Source organism: Bidens hawaiensis, unplaced genomic scaffold (assembly GCF_021521415.1).
Source record: "Bidens hawaiensis isolate Kalapana, Puna unplaced genomic scaffold, B.hawaiensis_p1.1 tig00024821_1, whole genome shotgun sequence".
Lineage (NCBI taxonomy): Eukaryota > Viridiplantae > Streptophyta > Magnoliopsida > Asterales > Asteraceae > Bidens > Bidens hawaiensis.
The window spans coordinates 113,891-138,167 of record NW_027493932.1 but is presented as its reverse complement, the minus strand read 5'-3'; positions in this window follow the sequence as shown (position 1 = coordinate 138,167).

The window sequence follows — 24,277 nt, the reverse complement described above, 5'->3', positions numbered from 1 at the left end:
GAATATGAATCGGCAACAGTTAAGGTTTTCAAACGATGTGTAGTTGGTGAATTTGGAGATTGAGGATCTCGTAAAACGTGTTTTTATGACAATCTAGACGATCAAGTTGATTACGACCACGTAATAACACGTTTGAAAATCGGTTGTTTAGGTTTCGACTAAACTAGGTCGTGAATCGGGTCGTAACGACCTTTGATTAAACTCAATGACATAGATTATACGATACTACAACCCTACACACCTTTAATCGGAATAGTAATCGTGAAAAACAACACAGATGATCGATGCTATAAGTTCGCTTAGGGTTACGGAAGTAAGTTCGCTTAGGGTTCGCTGTATAAGTTCGCTGGATTTTGAAAATAATAACAAGTCTGACCAGAAACATCCTTTATATAGGGTTAAGATTATACAGGCGAAGTTATGGATAACTTCGCCTATTGCAGGCGGAGTTATGCACAACTTCGCCGATATTAAAATTTTCAAAACAAACCCCTATAATTTGAACAATTTGCAATTAAGTTTTAAAACATCCTTTAAAGAGTTAAATGATACGATCAAGACCAAGTAACCAGGTATAAAATAATACAACTACATAAGTAGAAAAAATTTAAAAATAAAGTACACGGGATCAAATTTCAGTCTCGACAGGGACTACCATGTTTTAGAAAAGATCCGAACAGGAATCATACTAATTACGTGACTGTCACACAGATCCATGTTCAGCTGTATTATGACATAAAGAAACAGGTTGTAAGCAGGTAAATAACTTAAAATGGTTTCATCGTTTCTGTGATACGGGTTAGGTTCAATTATGCTCAAAACTTAAGTGGGCAACAACTCAGAGATTATGATGTCTCCTATCTATTCTCAAAGCATATTTGGCTTTCCCCAAGTCACCCCGAGTTGACCTCGACTCGTAGTGTCTGATTAAATAGTAAGTACACATCTCTGTAGAGTCTTCTTCCCGTTCTCTTTCTTACATCTTGATTGAGAAGTATTAACATTATGAACTCTAGAATGTCTCAATAACATAATTTTTTTTTTTTTAAGTATTTACACAACTTCAGAGTAGTAAATAACTGCAAGTCCCGAATCTGGATCACTGCAGTTACTTGACACGCTATCTTAACGGGAATCAGAACACTCACGGGCTCGTGTATGACTGGGTAATCGCTTTTCTGCCTATCATTCGGAAAGATATATATGGAGACATGCACAACTCTTAAGGAGTTTCCACGTAAAATCGAGTAGATTTAGTTAGTATCACTTCTACTTTTACGCACCATAAAAAGCTACCATGACATACAATGACTGTTCTAAAGTCTTTTAGACCTAATAACTTCACTAGTTAAGCACACAGAATCAATATATCTATCACTTTCCAAGGTTGGATCAATTTTCTGTTAAACATGGTAAAGGAACTTCTTACAAAGTAGTAGACTTGAAAAATAATTTCATCTCCCGAAAAATTTTAACTTCAATCGCCCCGATCAAATTGAAGTTTTCAGGTAAACGGCTATCCTGAAGATCCAATGGATCAGCTGGACCGACCACATACAAGTATGTGTCCTTCTAACTAAGTATGATCGACTAATTTTCAGCGAAAGAATAAAAACACATCATAAACCGCCCCGGTCACTTTCAGTTATCTTGTTAATGGCTATCCTCATATTCTACAAGTAGAAATGAGGACCAAACATATCCGAAAATATGTCCTTCAAACTGAGGCAACCGACATAATTCTAAGCGATAGTGACGTTTTTTTTTTTTTTTTAAACAAAAACATAAAACATCATCCCATTCAGCTCAACAAGGTTTTGAAAACGAGTTTTGTCAAACGCTTTAGTAAACAAGTCAGCGAAATTATCTAACGTATCAACCTTTTCGAGCACAATCAGTTTCTTCTCAGCACAATCCCGTATAAAATGATGACGGATGTCAATATGTTTAGTTTTGCTATGCTTTACGGGATTGTTAGTTACTGAGATAGCAGCAGTGTTATCTATGCAAATAGGAGTATGAGTGAAATTCAGACCATAATCGCGCAATTGCTGTTGTATCCAAAGAACCTGGGAGCAGCAGTTGGATGCTGCCATGTATTCTGCTTCACAGGTTGAAATGGCGACTGAGGTCTGCTTCTTGCATTGCCATGACACTAATCTGCCTCCAAGAAACTGACATCCACCTGTTGTTGATTTCCGATTCTGATTGCACCCTCCATAATCAGAATCCGTGTAGGCGACTAGCTCCAAGTCTCCTCATCTCGTGTACCACAACCCTAGCTTAGGTTTGCCTTTGAGATACCGCAATATCCTCTTTGTACCCTTCAAGTGAGATTCCTTTGGGTTTGCCTGAAAGCGAGCACAAAGACAAACTGCAAACATAATATCAGGTCTAGAAGCAGTTAAGTACATTAAAGAACCTATGATTGCCCGATATTGGGTGGGGTCCATGTCTGCATCGCTGTCTGAATCATCACCCAGTTTATGGTTGACGCAAACTGGAGTATCAAATGGAGTGCTGTCCTCCATCTTGAAGCGTTTGAGAACGTCTTGGACATACTTAGTCTGATGAATGAACATCCCATCTTTCTTCTGATCAACCTGCAATCCTAAAAAGAAAGTTAGTTCACCCATAGCACTCATTTCAAACCTCTGTTTCATGATGGCTTCAAACTCCTGACACATGGCGACTTTTGATGCAGCAAAGATGATGTCGTCCACGTAGACTTGAACCAGAAGAAAGTCTCTTCCATTTCTCTTAACGAACAGTGTACTATCTATCCTTCCCCTTTCAAATTCATTCTCAAGCAAGTAATCGGATAAAGTTGAGTACCAGGCACGAGGGGCCTGATGTAGCCCATATAGCGCTTTACTTAGCTTGTACACGTGATCAGGAAAGTCTGGGTCAGTAAAACCCGGAGGTTGCTCAACGTACACAACCTCATCGACTTTACCGTTAAGAAACGCACTCTTCACATCTAACTGGAACACCTTCATCTCCTTGTGTGCAGCAAATGCCAAAAACAATCTAATCGCTTCCAATCTCGCCACAGGAGCAAACACTTCATTGTAGTCGATCCCCTCTTGCTGATTAAAACATTTTACAACCAGCCTCGCCTTGTTCCTGATAATAATCCCTTTTTCATCTCTCTTGCATTTGAAAACTCATTTTGTGCCAATCGCATGCACATTTTTCGGTTTTGCAACCAAATTCCAAACCTCCATCTTCTTGAACTGGGCTAACTCTTCTTGCATGGCTTCGACCCACGAGCTGTCCTTGAGAGCCATTTGATAGTTCTTTGGTTCAATCTGGCTGATGAAGCAGGTGTACAAGCATTCGTTAATTATGCTTGTATCTTTAATGCTTGTATAAACACAGGTGTGCTCATTCAAGCTTTGTCTTGTTTGTACACCATCGGACAGATCACCTATCACGTTCTCCAAAGGGTGATTTTTGTGAACTCTCGTAGTCGGAACCGAACTGACTTGCAGATTGTCTTCCAAGTTCGAAGGTAGCTCATCAATGGGTGATTGTTGTTGTTGAGAGTGAAACGGATTGAAGAATTCCTCTTCTGTAGAGGCAGCAGGGGTATCGACAGCATTTGACGAGGAAGGCTGACATTCATCGTACTGCGGTCGTTGCACAAAATTGTCTTCCTCATCGTAAAGCATCTTCGTAGCTATTCTCTCATCAACTTCTGCACAATCCAAGTAAGGTATGTTAAAAGATTTAAAAAGCCTATCATAGTCGAAAACCCTAGCGGGTCCCGTGCTTGGTTTTGGTGATTTGTAACTTGTGATATCAGTGTTACACACCACCTCAACCTTGCTGGTCGATGTATTAAAGACTCGTCTGTTGGGAGTCCCAACAACATATCCGACAAAATACCTTCGTCGGCTATTTCACCAAATTTAGAATTTGTCTTTAATATCGAACACGGGGACCCGAATGGTTCGAGACCACTCAAGTTGGGCTTTCTCCCATGCATAAGTTCATAACATGTTTTATTCAATCTTTTAACAGTTAACACTCTATTAAGGATATAACAGGCTGTAGCAACAGCTTCAGTCCAGAACACCACAGGAAGTTTCGAATCAGCCAGCATGGTTCTGGCTCCTTCAATTAACGTTCTGTTCTTCCTCTCAGCCACTCCATTTTGTTGCGGAGTATACGGAGCGCTGTACTGGTGTTCTATCCCTTTCTGTAAGCAGAAGATCTCCATCTGATAGTTTTTGAACTCAGTCCCATTGTCACTCCTGATGTATTTAACTCTTTTCCCCATAATATTCTCAACTTTGGTAATCAAATTTATTACCATCTGAACCGTTTCATCCTTTGACTTCAGGAAATATACCCAAGAGTATCGAGAGAAATCATCAGTGATCACCAAGCAGTATGATGTTCCACCTAGGCTTTTTACATTCACGGGACCGAAGAGATCCATGTGAAGTAGGTCTAGGGTACTGACTATTGAATTAACCTTCTTGGTGTGATGGGATTTCTTGTGTTGCTTTCCCTTTTTGCACGATAAGCATTGGTCTTCAAAGTTAAAATTCTTCAAGGGAACACCCAGCACCAGCCCATTCTTGACAATGTAGTTCATTTTCCGAAGATGAATATGCCCCATTCTTCTATGCCATAACTCGGACTCCGATTCAGTTGCTTTTGACAGAAGACACGATTCTTCTGTTGCCATCTCCGTCGACCTCATGTCCATAATATACGTATTCTTTTCTCTTGGAGCCTTCATTACTATCCATTCATCTGGTATCTTGAAACCAGGATACAGCACGATCGCTTCATTCTTGGTAAAGTGCACTGTGTAATCTTTGTCACAGATCTGCGATACACTCAGCAGATTATGCTTCAGTTCTTCAACAAAATTCACTTTCTCTAACGTCATTTTCCCATTAGTCAACGTCCCAATTCCAGTAATCCTTCCACCACTCTCTCCAGCAAAACTCACTCTTCCTCCCTGAACAGGTTTCCATTCGTGTAATGTAGGTTCCCAGCCGGATCTACACGAGATATCGCGTTCTACGTAGGTGCGGAATCCCTACGTAAGACGTTACGAGTATAGAAAACAATACGAGCTAACACACGATACGATAACCAAACACACGTTGTATTCCAACCGTAAACACGTGATACTATGATCACTTAGTACAAAACTCTCTGACTCGAATACACGAATAAACTCTTAATCTATCAACTTTTGATGAATAAGCCGTAACAAATAGCTTATATAGACACGACAACTTCGCCTGGTATGTTCAGGCGAAGTTGTCCCTAACTTCGCTTGTCTAACAAGTTCGGCCATATAAGCGAACTTGTTAGTAACTTCGCTTACATACAAAACTCAAATCTAACTAACACGATTACAGACACTCGACACTGAACTACTGACATCATGCACCAACAGACTCCCCCTTGGCAGTAGCTTCATCTTTTTAGCTTCAAACACGTGTCTTGTAATCTTCAATCTTCTATCTTCAAGCATGCACTCCTTCTCGAACACAAACCGAGACAACTCTTTGATATTTCCTCGCTTCGTCTTTCCAAGCAGGAATATAAAATATCTTCTTGTCATTCAACACCTGCAAATCAGCTTGCGATAAGTTTACCAAGTGCATCGGATCGTACACTCTAAGAACCTCTTGTTCATCTTCGTCTTCCATCACTGCCTCAGCTGTCTCACAATCTACAAACCACCACTTCAGGTCTTTAAGCACATCCTTGGGCATTAGCTTCATCGGTACTTCTTTCAAACACCGGATCGGTTTATACTTCATAATCATCCAAGGCTTTCCGTCAGCTCTCAAACCTCTATCCTTGTCTTCAACAAGTTTTCCCTTTTGTGGCTTCAACAGCTCAAATTTCTTCTCTTTTATACTTTCTTTCCACACAATTTTCCCAATGACTCTAGCCATATTATCGTCACTTCTGTTTATCAATCCCAATCTGGCTAAGTCTTTCACTTCACATTCTGGCAGTGTATTCAACGATCTTAACATCCTTCTAAAGTACTGAATACCGTCATACCTTTTAATCACGAAGAGCCTCAACTGCTCATCATATATCCAGCAAATAATCCCTTTCTTCGCTTCAGCATAGCCTTTAATGTTGTAACTCTTCTTAAACATTGTAGGGACCGCCGGTTTATTCGTTTTGACGAACCACTGAGCATAGCCTTCCTTCCATCTAGGCTGCTCTTCCCATTCAGACTCATCACTTGCCATCTCTTTACTCATACCTGCTTTCTCAACATCTGGAATGTCATGCTCAATATTTTCCTCAACTATCTCTCCCTCTTCTATCTCTGTATCAATCACAATATCTTCACCAATCTTCTCTATCACATCACTCGGTAGTACATCATCATCACCAACCAAAACATCATCCATCTCCTCTACATCCACAACCACCACATCATCACCACCAGCTGCAGATGTCGACTCCCCCTGAGTTGTGGAAGTTCCAAGAGCTTGATCAGTTCTTGGCAACTCACCACCTGCATCTTTCGATGCATTGGGATCATCGTCTCTATCATTTCGTCTCTTGGTCCTCAACTCGTCGCCTTTACAGCTCGTCTCCCCCTGAGATGCCAAGAACTCCTTGAAAGCATCTATGATTTTACCATGTTGTACCGGCAGGGACGACTGCATCTGATTCTCTGTAACTAGGCGCTGAATAGCCTGGGTCTAGATAAGATTAATCCTTGACTGCTCTGCCACGACCCGTTCCAGTGCTGCTATTCGTTCAGAGTCTGATAGGGTTGCATCGAAATCGAACCTCATATGTGATATATCTTGAGTGTACTGAGGAGGGATTTCCGATGTCACCGGGACCTCAGAAGTAGAAATAGACGTAACCGCAGGTGGTATCGTCACCGATAGCCCTGCAGTGGCCACAACAGTCGACTCTATAAATTGTGCCACGACCTCCGATGGAGTAACGGTCGGAGGCGGCAATGAAATGATCTCAGGAGTCGAAAGTTGGAAAGTAGTGGGTGGGAGGCCAAAAGTAGACTAGGTAGCCACCACGGGAACAACCGTAGCGCTTGGCCTCGTAACCTGTAGTGATGAGGGAACCATTGTCATACCGGATAGTGCTGGTGGAGTGAAACGTACCACCCTAGAGCTCTCACCGGCTCCTGATCCTGCACCTATCCGTTCCCTTCTTGACCTCCGGATCAACTGTTGTACCTCTTCCTCATAATCAGACTCGCTATCATCAACAGTTCTCTTTCTCTTCCCATGTAGTCTTTCTCGAGTTACCATAATCCTTCTCGCCTCTGCCACTTCATCATCAGAATCTGAGCCAGCCACCGTTGTAGCTGCCCTAGTAACATTCACAGTCGAAGCACGTTCAACCGGAACCTGAACGTTCTCCTCTGGATCCACTCGATCCATATCAAAGAAGCCTTGACCACCAAATTCTGCATCAAGGTCCACGTTCTCCTCCGGTGACACAACAGGAGCAGCAGGTATAGCTTGAGGTGCTCCTACCTGTTGTGGTGCCGGGTCCCTAAACTCGTCCCCTCGAGCAGGCACATACCCCGGGTTGATCAAGTACCCAAAGAGTGGAGTATGTCGAGGACGGAGCTCAGGTTTGCTCCTCGCACTGGAGGATCTACATTGGGCGAAGATCCGTTTGTTCACACTCTCAACGTATCGGATCGGACGGCGCTGAGGAAGCGTTGGAGCAACATGATTTAAGATCATTTGTAGGAATCTTGGATACATGATGAATCGCTCACGCGCCATCGCTCTTCTTTGACGATCAATCTCATAAAAGACCATCTGACTAAAGCTGAATCGCTTGTTGTATGTCAGAGCAGTCATCGCTGACTGCATGGTCGCGCCCATGTCATCAGTGCCCGCCTTTCTCCCTGACATGCATACAATCATGACATGCATGAGAAAGCGCCACTGGTCAAGTAAAAAACCTTTCCTCCTCTGCGTATCCCCCAAGGGACCAGAGTATCCCATTCTCAAAAACGCTCCATCACGGAAAGGAGCTACAAACTCTGTTGGGTCATCCCTTGTTTCATTCCCAAATCGTAAAGCCGCCCGGATTTGTTCAGAAGAGAACTGAACAATCTGATTGTTGACTGTTGCGCGCATCACCGGGGGCTCGACTCTACAGTCGTATTCCACTGTCAGCCAGAAATCCTCAATATTGGGCAAGGATATTGGCAGAGTTGTTGTAATCGCGTGGAATATCCTCGAGCGTAAAAGAAATGTGATGATTTCGCGGAAATCATCAACTCCGCTCGCCTCCGGGTCTAATGTTATGTACATGTTGTGACCCGGGGAAGAACTGTCTCTGGTGATCACCTCCGTCATCACCGCCTGCACCACCTGCTCCAGCAACAGCAGCCATATCTGCAACAAACAGGTTAAGTTAGATAAACTTCAAAGCGAATCACAAGTTCGCCTGTTACCATGAGCGAAGTTGTGATCAATTCTGTATAGGCGAAGTTAAAGGTGAGGCGAAGTTGGGAAACAACTTCGCTTCAACTTGAACTTCGTCTGATAATAGTTAAGTAAAATGGTCCAGGCGAAGTTACGGATAACTTCGCCTAATCACAATATCGCCTCATAAACTGTTTTAAAATCAATAATCAGGCGAAGTTACGGATAACTTCGCCTAAACTGTAACTTCACCGAATTTGAATCGGCAACAGTTAGGGATTTTGAACGACGTGTAGATGATGATTTCGGAGATCGAGGACTCCGAAATACATGATTTTATGAAGTTTTAGACGTTCAAGTAGTTTACTATCACGTAAAAACAAGTTTTAAATCGGGTGTTTAAGGTTACGAAAGACGAGGTCGAGAATCGAGTCGAAACGACCGATGTTAAACCTCAAAGGACATTGATAATATGATAAACAAACCCTACACACCTTTAATCTGATTTGAATCGAGGTAAGAAAAACAGATAATTGAGATCGATAACTTCGCTAAAGTTTTAGAGAGTATAAGTTCGCTGAGATTTTGAATTATGAAACTGTTTAACCTTTAATTCCTTTATATAGGGTCAAAGTTAGTACAGGCGAAGTTATCGATAACTTCGCCTATTCCAGGCGAAGTTATAAACAAGTTCGCCTGTATTTACAAAACAAACCCCTATAATTTTAATAATTTTCAATAAAGTTTTTTAAAAAACATCCTTTAAAGCGTTAAATGATACGATCAAGACCAAGTAACCATGTATAAAATCAAACAATTACAAAAGTAACAAAAATTTGAAAAATTAAAGTACACGGGATCAAATTTCAGTCTCGACAGGGACTACCATGTTTTAGAAAAGATCCAAACAGGAATCATACTAATTTCGTGACTGTCACACAGATCCGTGTTCAGCTGTATTATGACATAAAGAAATAGGTTGTAAGCAGGTAATCTACTTAAATGGTTTTCATCGTTTCTGTGATACGAGTTAGGTTCAATTAAGCTCAAAACTTAAGTGGGCAACAACTCAGAGATTAGATGCCTCCTATCTATTCTCAAGGAGTATTCGGCTTTCCCAAGTCACCCCGAATTGACCTCAACCCGTAGTGTCTGATTAAGTAGTAATTACTCTTCGATCTTAGACTCTGTTTCCCGTTCACCTTCTTGTGTCTTGATTGATAATCATTATCATTATGAACTCTAGAATTTTTTTTTTTTTTAATCTAACATGTATATACACAACTTCAAGTAAAAAATAACTGCAAGACCCGAATCTGGATCACTGCAGCTTCTTGACACTCTATCTTCACGGGAATCAGAACACTCACGGGCTCGTGTATGACTGGGTAATCGCTTTTCTGCCTATCATTCGGAAAGATATGTATGAAGACATGTACAACTCTTAAGGAGTTTCCACATAAAATCGAGTAGATTTAGTTTGTATCACTTCTACTTTTACGCACCATAAAAAGCTACCATGACATACAATGACTGTTCTAAAGTCTTTTAGGCCTTATAACTTCACTAGTTAAGCACACAGAATCAGTATATCTATCATTTTCCAAGGTTGGATAAATTTTCTGTTAATCAAAGTAAAGTAACTTCTTACGAAGTAGTAGACTTAAAAAATATTTCATTTCCCGTAAAGAAAAAATTTTTAACATCAATCGCCCCGACCAACTCAAAGTCTTCAGGGAAACGGCTATCCCGAAGATCCAATGGATCAGCTGGACCGACCACATACTAGTATGTGTCCTTCTAACTAAGTATGATCGACTAATTTTCAGCGAAAGAATGAAAACACATCATAAACCGCCCCGGTCACTTTCAGTCATCTGGTTAATGGCTATCCTCATATTCTACAAGTAGAAATGTGGACCAAACATATCCGAAGACATGTCCTTCAAACTGAGGCAACCGACATAATTCTAAGCGATAGTGACGTTTTTTTTTTTTTAAACACAAACATATGACATGGTTACTCGGGATTGATCATCCCATTCAGCTCAACAAGGTTTTGAAATCTAGTTTTGTCAAACGCTTTCGTGAACAAGTCATCGAAATTATCTAACGAGTCAACCTTTTCGAGCTCAATCAGCTTCTTCTCAGCACAATCCCGTATAAAATGATGACGTATGTCAATATGTTTAGTTTTACTGTGCTTCACGGGATTGTTAGTTACTGAGATAGCAGCAGTGTTATCAATGCAAATAGGAGTAAGTGAGAAATTCAGACCATAATCGCGCAACTGTTGTTGAATCCAAAGAACCTGGGAGCAGCAGTTGGATGCTGCCATGTATTCTGCTTCACAGGTTGAAATTGCGACTGAGGTCTGCTTCTTGCATTGCCACGACACTAGTCTGCCACCAAGAAACTGACAACCACCAGTTGTAGACTTCCGACTCTGATTGCACCCTCCATAATCAAAATCTGTGTAAGCGACTAGCTCCAAGTCTCCTCCTCTCGAGTACCACAACCCCAGCTTCGGCTTGCCTTTGAGATACCGCAGTATCCTCTTCGCACCCTTCAAATGAGATTCTTTTGGGTTTGCCTGAAATCGTGCACAAAGACAAACAGAAAACATTATATCAGGCCTAGAAGCAGTTAAGTACATTAAAGAACCTATTATAGCCCGATATTGGGTTGGGTCCACGTCTGCATCGTTGTCTGAATCAGCACCCATTTTGTGATTGACGCAGACTGGAGTATCATATGGAGTGCTGTCCTCCATCTTGAAGCGTTTGAGAACATCATGGACATACTTCGTCTGATGAATGAACATCCCGTCTTTCCTCTGATCAACCTGCAATCCTAAAAAGAAAGTTAGTTCACCCATAGCACTCATTTCAAATCTCTTCTTCATGACGGCCTTAAACTCCTGACACATGGCGACCTTTGATGCAGCAAAGACAATGTCGTCCACGTAGACTTGCACCAGTAGAAAGTCGTTACCCTTTCTCTTGAAGAACAATGTGCTATCAATTTTACCTCTTTCAAACTCATTCTCAAGCAAGTAATCTGATAAGGTTGAATACCAGGCACGAGGTGCCTGATGTAGTCCATACAGCGCTTTACTTAGCTTGTACACGTGATCAGGAAAGTCAGGGTCAGGAAAACCCGGAGGTTGCTCAACATACACAACCTCATCGACTTTACCATTTAGGAACGCACTCTTCACATCCAACTGAAAGACCTTCATCTCCTTATGAGCAGCAAATGCCAAAAACAGCCGAATGGCTTCCAATCTTGCCACAGGAGCAAACACCTCATTGTAATCAATCCCCTCTTGTTGATTAAAGCCTTTAACAACTAGCCTCGCCTTGTTCCTGATAACAATCCCTTTCTCATCTCTCTTACATTTGAAGACCCATTTCGTGCCTATCGCATGCACATTCCTTGGTTTTGCAACCAAGTTCCATACTTCCATTTTCTCAAACTGAGCTAACTCTTCTTGCATGGCTTCGACCCACGAGCTGTCCTTAAGAGCCATTTGATAGTTCTTTGGTTCATTCTGGCTGATAAAGCAGGTGTACAAGCACTCGTTGATTATGTCTGATTCTTTAATGCTTGTGTAAACACAGGTGTGCTCATTCAAGTTTTGTCTTGTTTGTACACCGGAGGACAGATCACCTATCACGTTCTCCAACGGATGATCTTTGTGAATTCTCGTAGTCGGAACCGAACTGACATTCAGATTATCTTCCAAGTTCGAAGATAGCTCATCAATGGGTGATTGATGTTGAGAGTGAAACGGATTGATGAATTCCTCTTCAGTAGAGGCAGCAGGGGTATTGACAGCATTTGATGAGGAAGGCTGACATTCATCATACTGTGGTCGTTGCACCAAAGTGTCTTCCTTATCGCATATCATCTTCGTAGCAATTCTTTCCTCAACTTCTGCAAAATCCAGATAAGGTATGTTAAAAGATTTAAAAAGTCTATCATAGTCGAAAACCCCAGCGGGTCCCGAGCTTGGTTTTGGTGATTTGTAACTTGTGATATCAGTGTTACACACCACCTCAACCTTGCTGTTCGATGTATTAAAGACCCGTCTGTTGGGAGTCCCAACAACGTATCCGACTAAGATTCCTTCGTCGGCTACTTCACCAAATTTAGAATTGGTCTTTAATATCGAACATGGGGACCCGAATGGTTCAAGACCACTCAAGTTGGGCTTTCTCCCATGCATAAGTTCATAACAGGTTTTATTTAATCTTTTGACAGTTAACACTCTATTAAGGATATAACAGGCTGTTGCAACAGCTTCAGCCCAGAACACCACGGGAAGTTTCGAATCAGCCAGCATGGTTCTGGCTCCTTCAATTAAAGTTCTGTTCTTCCACTCAGCCACTCCATTTTGTTGCGGTGTATACGGTGCGCTGTATTGGTGTTCTATCCCCTTCTGTAAGCAGAAGATCTCCATCTCATAGTTCTTGAACTCAGTTCCATTGTCACTCCTGATGAATTTAACCTGTTTCCCCATGATATTCTCAACCTTGGTAATCAAATTCTTTACCATCTGCACTGTTTCATCCTTTGACTTCAGGAAATATACCCAGGAGTATCGAGAGAAATCATCAGTGATCACCAAGCAATACGATGTTCCTCCTAGACTTCTGACATTCACGAGACCGAAGAGATCCATGTGAAGTAATTCTAGGGTACTGACAATTGAATTGACCTTCTTGGTGTGATGGGATTTCTTATGTTGCTTTCCCTTTTTGCATGATAAACATTTGTCTTCAAAGTTGAAATTCTTCAAGGGAACACCCAGCACAAGCCCATTTTTGACAAGGTAGTTCATTTTCCGAAGATGAATGTGCCCCATTCTCCTATGCCACAACTCGGACTCCGATTCAGTTGCTTTTGATAGAAGACACGATTCTTCTGTGGCCATCTCAGTCGATCTCATATCCATGATATACGTATTCTTCACTCTTGGAGCCTTCATAACAATCCAATCCTCTGGTATCTTAAAACCAGGATGCAACACAATCGCTTCATTCTTTGTAAAATGTACGGTGTAGTCTTTGTCACAAATCTGCGAAACACTCAGCAGATTGTGCTTCAGTTCTTCAACAAAGTTTACTTTCTCCAGAGTCATCTTTCCATTCGACACCGTCTTTATTCCTGTAATTCTTCCACCGCTCTCTCCTACGAAACTCACTCTTCCTCCTTGAACAGGTTTCAAGTCGTGTAACAATTTCTTGTTACCCGTCATGTGCCGGGAACAGCCGCTATCCACAACCCATTGATTGTTGGCAGCCCTGTTCAACTGTTCCTGCACGATTAAAGCAGATGATCAAAATCTGGGGACCCAAGACCGATTGGTCTTGGGTCGATACATTCCGTACCTTGGCTGTCCAAAGTTATCATTATAATTTCTGTGAGTCCTAACAGGATACCTTCTTGTGGATTGTCTATGAGGCCATCCAAACCTTCGTGAATTAAAAGAATTATTACATAAGGTTCGATTGTTAGCAGTGTAAAACTGAGATCTAATTTTTTGAAAACCTGAATTAGTCCATTTTCTGAAAGTTGATGGGTTTTCATTTTTACCATTATATTGATTACCGTTAGTTCTTTTCTCAGATTTTGAAGTCCTCACACCTCTGAATTTCTGCTTCAGAGGGCAATCAGCAACAAGGTGTCCTATTTGATTACATCTAAAACAACTCATGTGTTCAATTTTCTTATCAATAGTTGTCTTAGATGTTGAGGCTGTATTACTGCCCGTTTGTCTCACATATGGTGGGACATACGGGTTTAGTGGAGACTTCTTTTCAGGTGTTTTATTTTTCTCTCCACTTTTCGGTAACACTTCCTCTTGTTTTGTCTCACACGACTCAGAGGACTTGTCTGAGTTAGATGAGACTGGACTCAGAGCAGAAATCTTAACACTTGCAACAGGCTTACTAACTTCTGGTTCTTTAGTAGTAACTTGAACTGGAACTGTCTGACCATAGTCAACATCAACAGATTTCTGATTACTAGGGTCATAAGTGTAATTATGATTAAAAGGTGGTGGAACTTCATGATAACCAATTCCTCCCCTTTTTGGGGAACCTTGATCACTAACGAGGTGATCAAGTATAGCGGAGGAATTTCTGAATTGCTCCAGTTTCCTGTTAAGTTCCACCACTTTTACCTGGTGATCAGCTATCTGTTTTTACCTTTCAGCTATTAGTTTGGTTTTCTGTAAGGCCCCGTTACCGGTAACCCTACTTTCGTGTTGGATTTACTCATGAGTACAGTTCTAAATATCAGAGTTAATTAAAACATTTACGCGGAATATAAAACTTTCATAAAACATTACAATATTTCATAACTTGTCTCAAAACGTCCTTTGTCTTTCACATTAAAACATTAAAATTAAAACATCGTAACTCTTCAGATGCCAGGCTCTTATTCTTCTGCCATGTGTCCCCGCTCAAGCCAGCTGTCTCATCCTACTCACCTGCGTGCATACTAAAAGTCAGCTACGCTGAGTGAGTTCTAGTTAATCACATAATCATACAATACATTCTTTACACTTCATACTTAACCTCTTAACTTTCTTTCATACACACTTAAGTGCTTTTACTTTCATTTTTACCTTCATACTTTCTTTACATACATAATCATACGTTTTAAAGAGCCTTTCGCCCTATAACCTCACAGATATTATAAGGGTCTGGTCCCTAGTTTTCGAATATTAGAAGGGTTCGATTCCCTAACATCACAGATATTATAAGGGTCTGGTCCCTACCATCACAGATATTATAAGGGTCTGGTCCCTAGTTTCGAATATTAGAAGGGTTCGATTCCCTAACATCACATATATTATAAGGGTCTGGTCCCTAACATCACAGATATTATAAGGGTCTGGTCCCTAGTTTTCGAATATTAGTAGGGTTCGATTCCCTCTTCGTTCCATACATTATACCCCGAGTATTTTTAGGGCTCGGTACCCTTTTCGTAACCATACAACCATACATCATACCTCGAGTATTATTAGGGCTCGGTACCCTTTTCGTAACCATACAACCATACATCATACCTCGAGTATTATTAGGGCTCGGTACCCCTTTTCGTAACCATACGACCATTCATCATTATTTCCTTCTTTTATTATCTCTATCACGTTCATACGCATAAGCATTCATATTATACTTACCTTATACATAGCATTACAACCTGACAGTACGTGCAATATCCGAAGATCGTTCACGTACCATCAAGCAATCATTCTTACATAACACATATATCACATAGGGCATACACTTATCACTTAGGATAAATGTATTAACAACACATCAAGTATGCACACAGCCTCGAAAACATAACAAGGAATGGGGCTAGAAACTCACCTGAACACGGTTACGTTCACCGTTAATCGTAATTCCTTTCTTCAGTTGTGCACGGCTGACTGTATAACAAGTATACGTATCAATTAACTATCACTTCTCATAATGTATGTCTATCTTTATATGACCCACAACAAACGGGGGTCCGGGGGCAGCGCCCCTGGCAGCGGGGTCTAGGGGCGGCAGCCCCTAGCAGGGTCCAAGGGGCAGAGCCCCTGGCTGGGGTCGAGCTGCCAGGTCAGCTTGGAAAAATTTTATTTCCATTAACTGTCTTAACACATTTTTCATTAGATTTTTAATTTATTTTCTAATCGAACTTGACTTTAGGCGAAGTTAACCCTCGGGCGAACTTAGCTCTAGGCGAAGTTAACCTTAGGCGAACTTAGCTTTAGGCGAAGTTACCAGCTAGGCGAACTTAGCTTTACAGCGAAGTTGCCATCAGGCGAACTTGGCTTTAGGCGAAGTTGTCATCAGGCGAACTTGGCCTCAGGCGAAGTTGTCATCAGGCGAACTTAGCTTGCAGGCGAAGTTCATCAGGCGAACTTAGCTTGCAGGCGAAGTTCATCGCTTTGAAGGCGAAGTTGCCCAGATGCAGGCGAAGTTGCCCAGACAGCCGTTGTTCGGTTTCTTTCCAGCATTTTGAGCGATTTTAACACCCTTGCTATGGTTCAATATCACCCACTACGCTTCCCGACCATTTTCGGTCGCTTATACACTAAAAAAAGCTTGGATCTTTAAACTTCAAAGATCAAGAATCATACCTTTTTGGGCTTGTTTGGATCTCGTTTACTTGCTAGTACACTAATCGCTCTCTCTCGGACCTGCCCGACTCTTCCCTTGGCTCGGCCGGCCGGCGACGGTATGCGTGTGGTGTGTGTGTGTGTTTTGGGGTGTTAGGGAGGTTGGTGAAAATGAAGATATTTTGGGATTTTGGGGGTATTTATATCCCTGAAATCCCATTCTCATTTAACCCATCTCAATTAATCCACGTCCAAGACCCGCTCCCTACCCGATATTAATTAATTACGCGAAATCACTAAACATAACTTCCTTTATTCATCATTAAAATTTTTAGGATGTTACATTTTCTCTTCTAGAACCTCATAGCTAAGATCAATCACTTGAATTTTTTCAGCAAGCTTTGCTTTAAGACGTTTAATATCTTTCTCACTAGCTTTAATTTTTACTTTGTAACTATTTTCTCTAGCTTTAGTGAAATGATGATCTTCTTTTAAAGTTTTAAATTGCGCATCCAAACTAACAAACTGATCAGTTATAGTTGTCAGTTGTTCAGACAGATGTTCACACTTAGTACAAGGGAGTTCGGTACTTACCTCGGAGAGCTGGTCTGCCACATCTGCCATGTAAGCTTCATTTTCACCAGTTCTCTTCTTCTCACTATCTGCAGTTTCGATGTTTGCCAAATTGGCATGTTCAAATACTTCTTCAACATGCAGATTCCAGTTGTACTCCTCATTCTGTCTGGAAATCATGGCTCTATAGTCATTACCACTACAACTTTGCTGTGTAGATCTGTTTTAACTGCGTTCTACACATTCATTTTTGCACTCCTTTGCAAAGTGGCCATTCTGCTGACAGTTGTAACAGCGTACCTTCGACTTATCAAACCCTGGCCTCTCTCCGACAAACTTCCTGCCAGTCTTCTTCATGAACCTCTTCACCCTTCTGACAATCATAGCCATCTGCCATTGCAGATCCATCTCCTCCAGATCATCAGCATCGATCTGATCATAGTCTTCATCCAAAATTGCAGGATCAACAATCTTACCCTGAATGTAGTTCTCATACGAAGCAATAAAAGATGCATAGAGAGCAAACTGCTGTTCAGCAGATTTAACACTCATGGGCATCTTCGAGTAGTTGTTGTTTGACACACTTGGGGAAAAACTACTCTTGGCCGCTTGAGGTTGAGAAGCATTTGATCCTCCAGCTACAAAGCACATATCACCGTTCATGTTGAGAGATACATGTCCTTCATATGTTGAGCTCGCGCCTGACTCTCCCTTAGAGTAATAAGCAGATGATTCAGTTTTTGAACTTGATCCAGAGTTAACCTTTGCACCATACATACCCGGATCTTGAACTTGATCGGTAGGTGTCTCCTTTCGTACCATGTTCAGTTCAAACGTTCTTAGCTTGTTAACTGCTTTCTCCAGGTCATAGTCAGCAAAGTCTTTGTCTTCTCTCATCAACACAGTATACATCTCCCATTTCGGTGGGAGAGCATCAAGAAGCTTTTCAACAATCTCATCTTCTTTGTAAGCAATTGAATAGTTGCTGAGTTCAGTCATCAGATGATAATATCTAGTGATGATATCATCAAGTGATTCATTTTTCAGATACTTGAAGACCGAGAATTGGGTTTTTAGAAGTTTAATTTTCGAGGAACGAATTCCCACATTGCCCTCAAACCGGTTCTCAAGTGCTTCCCAAAGCTCTCTTGCAGTTTTATACTTTCGGAAGGTGTGAAGTATCTCTTGTGGAAGAGCCATTGTAATTGCTGCATGAGCTTTGCTTTCTGCCTCATACATTTTATTCTCCTCTTCTTCCATCTCTTTGTATTTCTTGATCTGATCACGACCTTCATACTCAGCAGTAGGTGGAATGTAACCATCTTGTATGCACACCCACATCTTGGCATCTTGATACTTGACATATTGTTCAAAACGATCTTTCCACGCTACATAATCAGTTTTCTTAAGCATCTTAGGTGCCTTTGTAGCCGAACCTGCTTCTACTTCCATCTTTACCAGTTCTGTAATGTTTATTGAAGACATCTTTTTCTAAACTCAAAGAAATCCGAAAAAAAAAATTTATTTTCAAACAGCACTGTAGGCGAAGTTGTGGATAACTTCGCTTAAAACTTAACTTCGCGTGAATTTGTAACTTCGCTCACTTTCTTAAATTCGCCGGATTGGCGAACTTGAGAATAATTTCGCTAAAGTTGAGCGAACTTGGGAAGTAGGCGAAGTTGTGGGTAACTTCGCTTGAGGTAAGCGAACTTGAAGAGGTAGGCGAAGTTGTGGATAACTTCGCTTAACCTTATATCTTCGCTGAAACCCTACGAACAGTGACGGCAACTTCGCCTGATGAACACGAACTTTCTGCAGATTAGATTTCTGGGTTTTTCGAGGTTTGTGAAGGTGTTATGGGTTGTTTAAGATTGTAGGAGGAGAGTATAGCACAAAAACTCAGAAAACTCGTCCCGCGAATAGTCGAACGGAACGATTTCTATACCCGCGTGATAATCCCGAACCACACAATCGAGCAAACGCTCTGATACCAATTGATGGTTCCCAGCCGGATCTACACGAGATATCGCGTTCTACGTAGGTGCGGAATCCCTACGTAAGACGTTACGAGTATAGAAAACAATACGAGCTAACACACGATACGATAACCAAACACACGTTGTATTCCAACCGTAAACACGTGATACTATGATCACTTAGTACAAAACTCTCTGACTCGAATACACGAATAAACTCTTAATCTATCAACTTCTGATGAATAAGCCGTAACAAATAGCTTATATAGACACGAAAACTTCGCCTGGTATGTTCAGGCGAAGTTGTCCCTAACTTCGCTTGTCTAACAAGTTCGCCCATATAAGCGAACTTGTTAGTAACTTCGCTTACATACAAAACTCAAATCTAACTAACACGATTACAGACACTCGACACTGAACTACTGACATCATGCACCAACATGTAACAAACTCTTGTTACCCGTCATGTGCCAGGAACAGCCGCTATCCACAACCCATAGATTGTTTGCAGCCCTGTTCAACTGTTCCTGCACGATTAAAGTAGAGGATTAAAATCTGGGGACCCAAGACCTATTGGTCTTGGGTCGATACATCCCGTACTCTGGCTGTCCAAAGTTAGTATCAGAATAATTTCTGTAAGTCCTAAAAGGATACCTTCTTGTAGATTGACTATGAGGCCATCCAAACCTTCGTGAATTAAATGAATTATTACTTATGGTTTGGTTTTTAGCAGTGAAAAACTGAGATCGTTTTCTTTGAAAACCTGGATTAGTCCAATGTCTGAACTTTGATGAGTTTTCATTTTTACCATTATTGTACTTACTGTTAGTTCTGTTCTCAGTTTTTGAAAGCCTCATACCTCTGAATCTCTGCTTCAGAGGGCAATCAGCAATTAGGTGTCCTAATTGATTGCATCTGAAACAACTCCTGTTTTCAACTTTCTTTTCAATAGTTGTTTTAGATGTTGAGGCTGCATTACTGCCCGTTTGTCTCATATATGGTGGGACATACGGGTTTAGTGGAGAATTCTTTTCAGTTGTTTTATGTTTCTCTCCAATTTTTGGTAACACTGCCTCTTCTTTTGTCTCACTAGACTCGGAGGTCTTGTCCGAATTTGATGAGACCGGACTAGGAGCAGAAATCTTAACATTAGAAACAGGCTTACATGTTTCGCCTTTACTAACTTCTGGATCTTTAATTGTAACCTTAACCGGAACTGTCTGAATAAAATCAACATCAACAGATTTCTGATTACTAGGATCATAAGTATAGTTATGATTGTAAAGTGGTGGAACTTCATGATATCCAATTCCTCCTCTTTTAACTGGGGAACTTTGATCACTAACGAGGTGATCAAGTATAGCGGAGGAATTTCTAAATTGCTCAAGCTTTATGTTAAGTTCCACCACTTTCACCTGGTGATCAGCTATCTGTTTATCCCTTTCAGCTATTAGTTTGGTTTTCTCTTCTAACACTTCATAGCTAAGATCAATTACTTGAATTTTTTCAGCTAGATTTGCTTTAAGACTTCTAATATCTTTCTCACTAGCTTTTATTTTTACCTTATAACTGTTTTCTCTAGCTTTAGTGAAATGATGATCTTCTTTTAATGTTTTAAATTGAGCATCCAAACTAACAAACTGATCAGTTATAGTTGTCAATTGTTCAGACAGATTTTCACATTTCGTACAAGGGAGTTTAGTACTTACCTCGGAGAGCTGGTCTGTCACTTCTGCCATGTAAGGTTCATTTTCGCCAGTCACTTTCTCACTTCCTGCAGTTTCGATGGTCACTAAATTGGCCTGTTCGAATACTTCCTCAACATGCAGATTCCAGTTGTACTCCCCGTCCTGTCTGGATATCATCGCCCTATTCTCACTACTTCCACCACTCTGTTGTGTAGACCTGTTCTGACTGCGTTCTACACGTTCATTTGTGCACTCCTTCGCAAAGTGTCCATTTTGTTGACAGTTATAACATCGCACCTTTGACTTGTCAAAACCTGGTCTTTCACCAACAAACTTTCTACCTGTCTTCTTCATAAACCTCTTAACTCTTCTCACAATCATCGCCATCTGCCACTGCAGATCCATCTCTTCCAGATCATCAGCATCGATCTGATCATAGTCTTCGTCCAAAGTTGCAGGATCAACAATCTTACCCTTAATGTAATTTTCATACGAAGCAATGAAAGATGCATAGAGAGCAAACTGCTGTTCGGCAGATTTAACACTCATGGGCATCTTAGAGTAGTTGTTGTTAAGAACACTTGAGGAAAAGCTACCCTTGGTTGCTTGAGGTTTAGAAGCATTTGATCCACCAGCTACAAAACACACATCACCATTCATGTTGAGAGATACATGACCTTCATGTGTTGAGTTAGCGCCCGAGTCTCCCTTTGAGTAGTAAGCAGATGATTCAGACTTCGAACTTGAACTTGAGTTAACTTTTGCACCATACATTCCTGGATCTTGAACCTGATCAGTTGGTGTCTCTTTTCGAACCATGTTAAGTTCAAACGTTCGTAGTTTGTTGACTGCTGTTTCCAAGTCATAGTCGGCAAACTCTTTGTCTTCTCTCATCAAGACAGTGTACATCTCCCATTTCGGTGGGAGAGCATCAAGAAGCTTTTCCACGATCTCATCTTCTTTGTAAGCATTGGAATAATTGCTGAGTTCGGTCATCAGATGATAATATCTCGTGATGATATCATCAAGTGATTCATTCTTCAAGTACTTGAACACCGAGAATTGGGTTTTAAGTAGTTTAATCTTTGATGCACGAATCCCCACATTACCCTCAAATAGGTTTTCAAGCGCTTCCCAAAGTTCTCTAGCAGTTTTATACTTCCTGAAGGTGTGAAGAATCTCTTGTGGAAGAGCCATTGTTATCGCTGCATGAGCTTTGCTTTCAGCCTCATACATTTTCTTTTCTTCCTCTTCCATCTTGTTGTATTTCTTAATCTGATCACGACGCTCATACTCAGCAGTTGGTGGAATGTATCCATCTTGAATGCATACCCACATCTTAGCATCTTGGTATTTGACATATTGTTCAAAACGATCCTTCCACGCCACGAAATCGGTTCCCTTAAGCATCTTCGGTGCCTTAGTAGCTGAACCCGCTTCCACTTCCACCTTCACCAGTTCCGTAATGTTTATAGAAGTCATCTTTCACGAAACACAAAGAAACCCGAAAAATAAAAATTTTATTCTTAACAGTACTGTAGGCGAAGTTGAAGTTAACTTCGCTTAAGTCTGAACTTCGCTTGAATTCGTAACTTCGCTCTCTTTTCTAAATTCGCCTGATTTGGCGAAGTTGTGGATAACTTCGCTTAAGTTAAGCGAACTTGTGAGGTAGGCGAAGTTGTGGGTAACTTCGCTTGAGATAAGCGAACTTGTGTGGAAGGCGAAGTTGTGGATAACTTCGCTTAACCTTATATCTTCGCCTAAACCATACAAACAGTAGCGGCAACTTTGCCTGATGAACACGATGATTTTGCAGGTTTGATTTCAGGATTTTGCGAGGTATGTGAAGGTGTTATGGGTTGTTTTTGATGGTGGGAGGTGAGTAGGACACAAAAACTCGGTAAACTCGTCCCGCGAATAGTCGAACGGAACGATTTCTACACCCGCGTGATAATCCCGAACCACACAATCACGAGCAAAAGCTCTGATACCAATTGTAGGTTCCCAGTCGGATCTACACGGAATATCTCGTTCTACGTAAGTGCGGAATCCCTACGTAAGACGTTACGAGCGTAGAAGACGATACGAGTTAACACGATCAAACACACGTTACAATAAACAAAGACACGTTGTATTGCAACCGAAAACACGTGATATCAATCACAAACACTGGACAACTCGTTACAACTCAATCAATACTAAACTCTATCTGTGCTTAAACTGCCGTAACCTAGCTGCTTATAAAGCACGACAACTTCGCCTAGCATGTTTAGGCGAAGTTGTTCCTAACTTCGCTTGTTCCACAAGTTCGCCTATATCAGCGAACTTGTGAGAACTTCGCTTACATCCAAAACACAAATCCAACTAACTCGATTACAGACACTAGACACTGAACTACTGACATCATGTACCAACAAAAATGTTTCACCGTTTGTCCTTTAGCCCTAACCCAGTTAGTTTTCCTCGTTAACTTTGGTCATGTGCTGTGCACATGAGGGTAAATTGGTCATTTTACCTATTGATTTAAAAAAACATTTTAAAAAACAACAATTAAAATTAACAAAATATTATAATAATTAAAACGAATAATAATTAAAAACAACAATTTGAGTCTCCTCGTCTCAATTTCATATAGAAACAAAACAAACCCGAGATCTTATTGAGAAGCAGGGGGAAGTCGTGGTTTCATTGTCTTCCTCGTCTATGGTTGCCACTGCACGCAAACCCTAGATCTGCCAAGCCCCTGTCACATACACAAACCGTTCATACATGTGGTTGCCGAAGATGACGGTGGTTATCGGAGATGATGGTGGTTGTGGGCGGTTGGTTGGTGGTACTGTGAAGAAACAAGAGCTGGGTGAAATTTGATTATATATATATATATATATATATATATATATATATATATATATATATATATATATAATATATAGATTAATCTCTCTCTCTCTCTCTCCCTATATATATATATATATATATATATATATATAATTATTCATTTTAATTATTATAATATTTTGTTAATTTTAATTGTTGTTTTTTAAAATGTTTTTTAAATCAATAGGTAAAATGACCAATTTACCCTCATGTGCACAGCACATGACCAAAGTTAACGAGGAAAACTAACCGGGTTAGGGCTAAAGGACAAACGGTGAAACATAAAGTACAAATTATGTTACTTTTAATAATAAATGACATCCACTGAAATTGAGTGCAAACATAAAGGACAATTTCTGTAATTCTGTCTTTTGCTATTTATACACCCTTTAAACACACATTTTATCTTTTATATACATCATCTCTAAAGAATCAAAGGGTGTCTAAATAGCAGCTCCCTTTAAATATATTTAAAAAGCTAAAGCTACCAGCTTCAAGGCACCACCCACTAGCTTCCAGCTACAGCTAATTTTTGCCAAACATACCCTTATTTTGTTTATATATAAGTTTTATGATCAACATAAGCAAATTAAGATAAATAAAACTAGTGTTCTT